This window comes from Echinops telfairi, unplaced genomic scaffold (assembly GCF_000313985.2).
Source record: "Echinops telfairi isolate 266 unplaced genomic scaffold, ASM31398v2 ScPeMD7_4;HRSCAF=17, whole genome shotgun sequence".
NCBI classification, from domain to species: Eukaryota; Metazoa; Chordata; class Mammalia; order Afrosoricida; family Tenrecidae; genus Echinops; species Echinops telfairi.
Genome location: NW_022103900.1, coordinates 18601589 through 18611104, shown reverse-complemented (window position 1 = coordinate 18611104; position 9516 = coordinate 18601589). Strand labels below are relative to the sequence as shown.

Sequence of the window (9516 nt, the reverse complement as noted above, 5' to 3'; positions counted from 1 at the left end):
TTAAGGTCAGCAGTTAAGGTGAAGTCAACATACAGCGCACTTGCTGTGGAAGTGTACATATGTGTGCATGTCTCTGTGTGTATACAACCGAATAAAAAGTCTGTAACAGTGCTCCCATGGGAGACAAATGATTCTGTTATAAGAGAAAGGTATTACATGATTACTAGTGGAGACTATTTGTCCCCTATAGACCTGGAATCATTCAAAATCATGTTTTGTAACAATGGTCTCAAATAATGTAATCGTGCCAAGCAGAGTTTTATTGTTTTACGGCACTGACCCTGCAAGGTAACAAATCACCCTCAGGTCCTGGGAGACAAAGCATTGACTTTCAGGTGCCGTTTCCAAATGTTCCACATTCACTAAGTGATATTCTCCCCAGGGGACATCATTCCAAGGAAAGAAGGGGACCAAGACTTGAACTTCCCGATGTCCCCTGTAATTTTTGAAAAGGTAGGTGTTATTACCCAAGGGTCTCTGGGTAATGGCTAAGATCGTTTCCTCTGCTCTCTCACTGTGTACTTGACTGGGCGTGGAAAGGAGGCAAAGATCCCTTCCTCTGTCCGAAAGAAAGCAAAACCCAAAGAGTTATCTTTAGTTTTAAACTTTTCCAGTCAATTATGTGTCAAATTCCCTCTCTCTCTATCATCACAAGCTAGACTCCACCGAGAAAGGGAAGATAATATTCAGGTTCACTGTGTGAATGTTCTTTGCCAGATAATTCAATTATTGCAGAAAATTATTTTAAACATTAAGATGCACAAAGTTCAGTTTTCCTCTGTTTCTGCTACTATCACCAAGCTATTGATAAGATGTCTAAATTTATTGCAGAATAATTCTGCAGGAAAAGAGATAAAAGGTTCCTGAATAAAATATGAGGCAAGAGCTGTAAATTGTAGCAATGCATATCATTTCATTCAAATGTAGGAAGCAATTACCATCTGCTATACTCATCAGTCCCCTCCTTTATGACTTAATTATATGTTTAATGCTATCAGATCAAGGAAAGGGCACAATAGATGAATGAGTGAGAGAAATAGAAAAGATTCTGCAACAAGACAAAAGGCAGATGAAATGTAACCTAAGAAGAGAATTGATTTCATTTGTTGGGAGAGAAGTTAATTTAAATAGTATATTCTATCATCTCCAGTGCTACACTGAGATAATATAAATCATGTGTTTGTGAATTTGCTTCATACAATTTTAACAAAAGCATTCAAGTTTCTGAAAACCTAAGGTCTTCAGGTTTTGATTTATTTATGAAATGGGTAACATTTACAAAGAAAGAGCAACGACTGACAACTAAAGCATTTAAACTATTATTAACCGTGCTTTATTACCCAAGGAGCCGATGGCAGAGGGAAGGCAGACATGCTCGCTCTGGTTCTTTGCTACCTGTGTTGAATCAACAATGATCATATGCCAGGTCTTATTAAAGAGGCCTGGTATCACTGATTGAAGACATCACCTCTCTGGTAAAGACATCTCCATGCTTTTGCACATTTAATTTTTCATCAATCAATCAAACAAGATGAACCACTGTTGACTAGAGTAAAGATTTTGTCTCTCTCAAGGTATTTCAATATTTTGAAGTGATCCAGCTTGTGGAAAAACTGACAACATGGCACCACTATTTGGCGTCTTTTCGCTCTTTCTGTTTAGTCCCATCAAGCATAGGATACGTTTCTAGTAATGCGTGGTGCTGAGTTACTGGCCTATAGAAACAATGTCTGGGCACAAGATGGACTACAGAAAGCTGTTTCCTAGAGAAAGCAGCAAATGTCCTACATGATCCAAATAGTTTACCCATTGGAAATTGATACTTAGTTGTCATAATTGTAGGCCTTAGACTTGGCAACCAGCCACCATAAAGAAAACTGACTGGGGACCCTGATGGGCAGTTCTATTCCATCATATGGGGTCACCATGCATCAGAAGTAGATTCAGTAGCACTTAAAACAAGAATCTTTAATCATGTGCTTTTGAAAGATACTTGTCTCTGCTCGGAGAAGCCAATGCACAGAGAGGACCACATGGCCGGCCCCACCATGAGACACGACGTCCCTCACTGACCCATAGCCTTACAGGGGACAACACTGTGTCTCCACACAATGCAGGAATTGTGCCCAATCTGACCCCACCACACCAAGGCAAAACACTAAGAGCATGCAACAGAACAGCAAAGGGACCAGAGCAAGGAAGTCCCGATGGAATATCAAACATAGACTTTGAGGCCAGGGCATGACACCCCATCAGACTTGACTGGAAAATACTCCTAAAGGTCAACAAACAGACTTTGTACTATTTACAGGATTTTCTTTTCTTTCTTTTTTGTCATTGGTTTTCTGGTTGTTGTTTTCTTTTCTTTTCTTTTGTTGCTTTGTTTTGTTCTGTCTTGTTTTTGTGTGCATATTATTATCTCTTCAGGTCTATCTAGATAAGATAGGCTGGATACACAATCTGGAGGAGAAAATAATGGGACTGATGGTTGGGGGGGAGCATGGGAGAGGGGTAGGCAGGGGAAATGAAGTGGGTGTTAACAAACCGAAGGACAAGGGAACAACAAGTGAACCAAAATCAATGGCAAGGAGGGTGTAGGAGGCCTGGTAAGGCTTGATCAAGGGCAATGTAATCAAGAGGAATTACTGAAACCCAAATGAAGGCTGAACATGACATTGGGACAAGAGGAAAGTAAAAGGAAATAGAGGAAAGAACTAAGATGCAAAGGGTATTTATAGAGGTCTAAATATAGGCATGTACATATTTTAATATATTTATATATGATGATGGGGAATTAGATCTATGTGCAGATATTTATAGGTTTAGTATTAAGGTAGCAGATGGACATTGGGCCTCTACTCAAGCACTCCCTCAATGCAAGAAAGCTTTGTTCTATTAAATTAGCATTCTATGATGCTCACCTTCCTGATATGATCGCTGAAGACAAAGCGAATGCATAAGCAAATATGGTGAAGAAAGCTGATGGTCCCTGGCTATCAAAAGATATAGTGTCTGGGATCTTAAAAGCTTAAAGATAAACAAGCATCCATCTAGGTCAGAAACAGCAAAGCCCACATGGAAGAAGCATACCAGCCTGTGAGAACAAAAAAAATCATATTACAGTACTGTGAATGCGGGGAAGAACAGAGTGGGGACCCAAAGCCCATCTGTAGGCAACTGGACATCCCCTTACAGAAGGGTCACGGGGAGGAGATGAGCCGATCAGGGTGAAGTGTAGCAACGATGAGACATACAACTTTCCTCTAGTTCTTTAATACTTTCTCCCCCCAACTATCATGATCCCAATTCTACCATACAAATACGGCTAGGCCGGAGCATGTACACTGGTACAGATAAGAACTAGAAACACAGGGAATCCAGGACAGATAAACCTCTCAGGACCAATAATGAGAGTAGTGATACCAGGAGGGGAAGGGGGTGGGGTAGAAAGGGGGAATGGATAACAAGGATCTACATAAAACCTGCTCCCTGGGGGATGGACAACAGAAAAGTGGGTGAAGCGAGACGTCATACAGTGTAAGATATGATAAAATAATAATAATTTATAAATTGTCAAGGGTTTATGAGGGAGGGGGAGGGGGAGAGGGGGCCAAAACTGAGGAGATGATACCAAGAGCTCAAGTAGAAAGCAAATATTTTGAGAATGATGATGGCAACAAATTATAAATGTGCTTGACACAATGGATGGATGGATTGTGATAAGAGTTAAATGAGCTCCCAATAAAATGATTTTTTTAAATCTTATACAACAACAACAAAAAAGTTGTACTAGCCCCAATAAAATGATTTCAAAAAGAAAAAAAATAAATACATTCAAACAGGGCCCAAATCAATAAAACAATTAAGGAAAACAAAACAACAACAAAAAGGTACTTGTCTCAATATAATTATACCTTAACTTGTCTTCAGTTTCAGGATGAGGTTACCCATTAACAGATCACAAACAGAATTGAGCTTTGTCCACTAAGACTCAGAATGCCAATATGGGTTCACACACTTAGATTTTTGTAACTGGGTATTATGGTATCTGATTGCTCTTCTATGTAAGCTCATCAGCACAAGCTTCATTTAATTATATTTTTCATCCTTTTATACATATGCCAAACAAAGTACTATCTATCATGGTGTGAAAAAATTCCTTTATTATAGTGCCTGTATGATCAGAAAACATGTGTACAGTATTGGTGTCTGTGGAGAATGCATACCTAAGCGTGATTTTGTCACTGAATGTCAGCTTATTCTATTATTTATGCCATAACAATCATAAGCTATAAATAATCTTTAAATTACTCTTCACTCTTCCTGCAGTGCTGTGTTACTGAATTTCGTGTGCTGAAGCAGACATGACCAGAACCTTCAAGATCCTTATAACTCACATAGAGTAAAAATATGGGCTCATCGGAGCTGAAAGATAGTCTAAGAGCTAGAAAAAAGAGTTCTATATTTCTTCCTTGTTATTAACTAACATGTTTTATGCTCAAATTAAAATGTATCATCTTGTTAACATAAATGATCACTTTTCCAAATTAGATGCTTAAAATTAACCAGGTGGAAATCTACTAAATTTTTCCTGAACTTGCATGTATACTTATATAAACATTTCAGTAAAAATCCTTCAAGTACTGCAGGGTATAGAATTAGCCAATTACTTAAAGCAAATCTGCATCGTTCTATGAGAGGAATGTTCCCTGAAACACAGTCTGGAGCTATTTGGAGACATCAAAGCAGCATGAATCACTGTCTTTTGATTGCTATATACAAGCCTGGGCCACCACCCTTATTTTGTGAGGAAAGGGAAGGAGTGTTCTGACTTTGCTAAAGAAACAAACGTTATCTTTTGGAGAAGCCGGCCTCTAATTTGCATGTTCATCTAAGTCTTCACTGTGACTGAAGGAAAGCGCCCCAGAAGAGGAGGGACAGGACCGTGTCTTCATGCTTTGCAAAGTCTTTACCTTCTCACCTTCTAGATTTTTATTTTTCCAGTTCTCTACCGTTTATTATTATTACATCCTTTTTTTAACTTATAATACAAGTATAACAGATATTGTGTATCTAGACCTAATAAAGGTCCTTGCCAGGCACACGTAGTTGAGAACCACAGAAAGGATGGTCTATCTGAAGCCTCCCAGGGTCACCTCTATAGAAAGGCTAGGCGATTTACTTCCGGAAGACCAAAGCCTTTGAAAACGTGTTCAATGCAGTTCTACTCTGCACACATGGGGTCACTGTGAGTCAGAACCCAGTTGACAGCAACTGTGTTTATTTCATATATTATTATTATCACTAATATGATTGCTCAGCTATGCATACTTTTAAAGTGATTTCAGCTTGAACTGTGAGTCCGGAAGAAAAAGACTCTCCAGGATCGACCCCATTTTCATTCTGGAACTAGTGCTGCCATTGCCTGATTGTGTGATGGATTTCATCCTGGAACTCTGTTCTTTTCATCTGCAAATTATTGACCAGATGCTCTCTATAGTTGGAGCTCCATATTATATTCCACGGGGATTTTCTTAATCAATTCTTCTCTAAATCATTTTGCATGGTGGTGTTTACCTCCTGAAAAGATCATAATCCGGTGATCCATTAACTAGTCTATTCTATCAAAGGAGACCACCAGTATATAGTTTTCTCTTGCCCTGTCTCCTGCTGAGTCCTCTATCTGCTGCGTCCTTCTGTGGATGCAATGACGCAGCCAATGGACAGCAGTCATCCATATGCTCAGTGGACAGCTAAAAACATATTTTTTGAAGAGAAAGGTGTTTGAATTGCACCTCCTTTACTACAAAGTTACCCCATTTTGTAATAAAGGAAAATCCTTGCTTTTACAAAAGATTTTTCTGTAACACCTTGCTGAATAAAACTGCTTTGCCATTATAAAGAATTAATTACCCTTCTGGCAAGTTGATGGACTACACCAGGGATGGGGAATGCCTGGCCCACCCACCAAAACATCCTACCAGCTCACATCGCACCCCTCACCAAGAGAAGCAGGATCAGCCACCACAGTATGGGGGAGCTAATTAAATGCTTGATCAAATGTAGTAGGCTGATTTTTTTAAAGTTAATCATTTTATATGGCCAGACAATAAACATAAATATCCAAATGAGTCTTGGAAGGAAAAAAGAAAAATTTCTCCACCCCTGGACTGCACAGACTACCAAGATTTTCTAAAACAAAGGCATGGGAGACCAAATGATGCAACTATGGCAGATAATCCCAGAAGCCTGAGCTTCTGGAGAAAGGATAAAGAAATAGACCAAATACCAACTGGAAGAAGCAGCTGAATGAAAAGAAGAAACAAGAAGGCAGGTCTCTGGGGAGTGGCAAAGTTGGACAGCACTGCCAACTAGAGCATTGCCCGCCATAAGGTTTTCTTCCATTTGTATGTGATGGTTGCTCAGGAATATTTTGCCTTGAACACAGAAACAGAGGGTCACATGGCTGTTCTGCATATAGAATGAAACTGAATACAGATACACATAATTTTTCCCATGCTCTTTCAAAGACTGTGCTGAAAAAGAGCTTGTATAATTGTACCAGCTATGTGTCCTTATTGTGAGAAGAATGTTTGCCTGAGACACTGTGGCGGTTACATAGTGTCAACTTGAGGAAGGGGTGGAGTCTAGCCTGTCAATTTGGTCATAGCTGGATGCCCGCATTTGGAGGCTCAATGGAGATAAATAGCTCCCTGGAGGCCAGGCACAGTCTCTCTGCTTCGTCTCCCTGCGAGACATTCCTGATGACAAGCCAAATGGAGACACACTGATGGAGCCAGAGCCTGGGACCTGGAGAAGCCATGTGGAGACCCATGCCATTGCTGAGATGCTGCCGCTGCCACTGGCCTGTGATCTTCCTGCATTCAGCATCATTGCATGTGTTGCGTGAGTCTGAAGAGGAGTTTATAAGCTGGTATTGGACATACGGACTAATATTGGAGTTATGGACTTGATCTGAACCGGCCTAGGATGTTTTCTTTTACTTTTCTTCTTTTAAAATACGTTTATTGGGGGATCGCGCATCTCTTATCACAATCCATATATTCTCCAATGGGTCAAGCACATTTGCACATATGCTGCCATCATCATTTTCAAAGCATTCTCTTCCCACTTGACTTGAGCCGCTGATATCAGCTCCCCATTTTACCCCTCCCTCCCCAGCCCGCCTTCCCTCACAAACCCTTGATAAGTTACAGATTATTTTTTCCGTGTCCTATATCATCCTCCATTGCCCCTCACCCACTTTCCCATTATTCATCCCCCTGGGAGGGGGCTCGAGTTTATCCTTGTGATTGGCTCCCCCTTTCTCCCCCACCCTCCCCTAATCCTCCTGGTTTCTCTACTCTCCTTGTTGGCCCTGAGGGGTTTATCTATCCTGGATTCCCTGTGTGTGGGCTCTTATCTGTAGCAGTGTGCATGCTCTGGTCTAACCCGATTTGTAAGGTAGAATTGAGGTCATGATAATGGGGTGAAGGAAGCACCAAAGAGCTAGAGGACAGTTGTGTTTCATTGGTCCTATACTGCACCCTGACTGGCTCGTCTCTTCCCTGTGACCCCTCTGTCAGGGGATGTCCAATTGTCTGCAGACAGACACTGGGTCTCTACTCCATGCCCACCCTCACTCACCTTGGGTATGGTTTTATTCTGGGTCTTAGATGTCTGTAACCTGATTCCTCATGATCACACAGGCTGGTGTGCTTCTTCTATGTGGGATTTGTTGCTTCTGAGCTAGGATGTTGTCTAAATATAAAACTTTTATATAAAACTCTCTCTTACACACACATAATTGTCTCTGGATTTGTTTCTCTAGTGAACCCAGACTAACACAGACACCATCATCAGTCAGATCATGAGGTGAAAAACTGGAAATCTCTAAGCCTCATATGGCTGCTACTCAGAAACTTGGGCAAAATACCATTGGTTCCAAGACAGGAGAGACAGGGAGCAAATGACAAAAAGGTGGGCTGATGAAGGTCAAGATGCATGCTCAGGGTGAGAAATCATTGCCATGGGCAAAAAGAATTTACTTTCAGGTTTTCTTGCCTAAGGGGAGCAAGAGAAGAGATAACCAATGTTTTTCCCCGATCGAGCACTGGAATGTCACAAACTTGGCAACTTCTTTAGCCAGCCTTAAAAACAACAATATCATGGAAGAAGCACACCAGCATGTGTGATCATGAAGGCTTGAGGAGACCAGGTTTCAAGCACCAAAGACGGGGAGAAAAAAATCATATCATCGTGAATGAGGGGAGCACGTGATGGGGACCCAATGCCCAACTGTAGACAACTGGACATCCCTTGCAGAGGGGTAGTGGGGAGGAGATGAGTAACTCAGGGTGCAGTGTAGCATTAATGAAACGCACAACCTTCCTCTAGTTCTAAAACGCTTCCTCCACCCACCCCGGCCCCACTATCATGATCCCAATTCTACCTTTCAAACCTGGTTAGACCAGAGGATGCACAGTGGTGCAGACAGGAACTGGAAACACAGGGAATCCAGGACAGATGAGCCCCTCAGGACCAGTGGTGAGAGTGGCAATACTAGGAGGGAAGTAGGGTTAGAAAGGGGGAACCGATTACAAGGCTATACATATAACCTCCTCCCTGGAGGATGGGCAACAGAAAAGTGGGTGAAGGGAGACGTTGGGCAGTGTAAGATATGACAAAATAATAATATATAAATTATCAAGGGTTCATGAAGGAGAGGGGAGTAGGGAGGGGGAGGGAAAGAAAAATGAGGAGCTGATTCCAGGAGCCCAAGCAGAAAGCGAGAATTTTGAGACTCATGAGGGCAACGAATGTACAAGTGTGCTTTACACACTTGATGTATGTATGGATTGTGATAAGAGTTGTATGAGCCCCAATAAAATGATTTTTAAAAAAACCATAACAACAATAACAAATCAACAGCTAAGAGATTAAGGCTATGTCACATTATTTCTGGAGAAGACTCACCTCTGGACAGTGTTTTGAAAACATGGATTGCTAAGAAGGATTGTCCATTCTCTAAGGGTGGCAATATTATTTTGGAATATTTTAATGATGAAGAGCAATTATCAAAATGATGTGACTCTCACTTGGAAGAGCTGGGAAAGGATTCAAGGTAGAAATCACAAGGAAAATTTATGCATGCACATAAGTCAACTTTTAAATTATAAATTTTAAATTATAAATCACACATTTTACTTTATTTTTTCATTTGCTAATATATTTACATGTTGTCATCATTTATGTGCTTACAATTTCTTTTAGAAGAAATTAAACAACTGGTCCCAATGAGTTGAAAATTAATGATGTCACACTGTCTAACTCTTCTAAGATGTAATTTTTCTCCAATTCCTCTCCACTCATCTCTTGAGTACATTCCCTCCTGTCCCTGGGTTCTTTGATCCACTGTGACACACCACAGAAACTGGCGGAATTTTTAGAAGAGTTGTCGCACAATGATGGGTGCTGGTAAGTCTCAGATCAGGTGCAGCAGAGGTGAGTCACATG

At 40.9% G+C, this 9516-nt stretch overlaps 1 pseudogene; it reads left to right on the top strand.

The window, feature by feature from the left end:
- The first annotated feature begins 223 nt into the window (after positions 1–223).
- Positions 224–9086, top strand: LOC123522580 (annotated as a pseudogene).
- Positions 9087–9516: the final 430 nt, after the last annotated feature.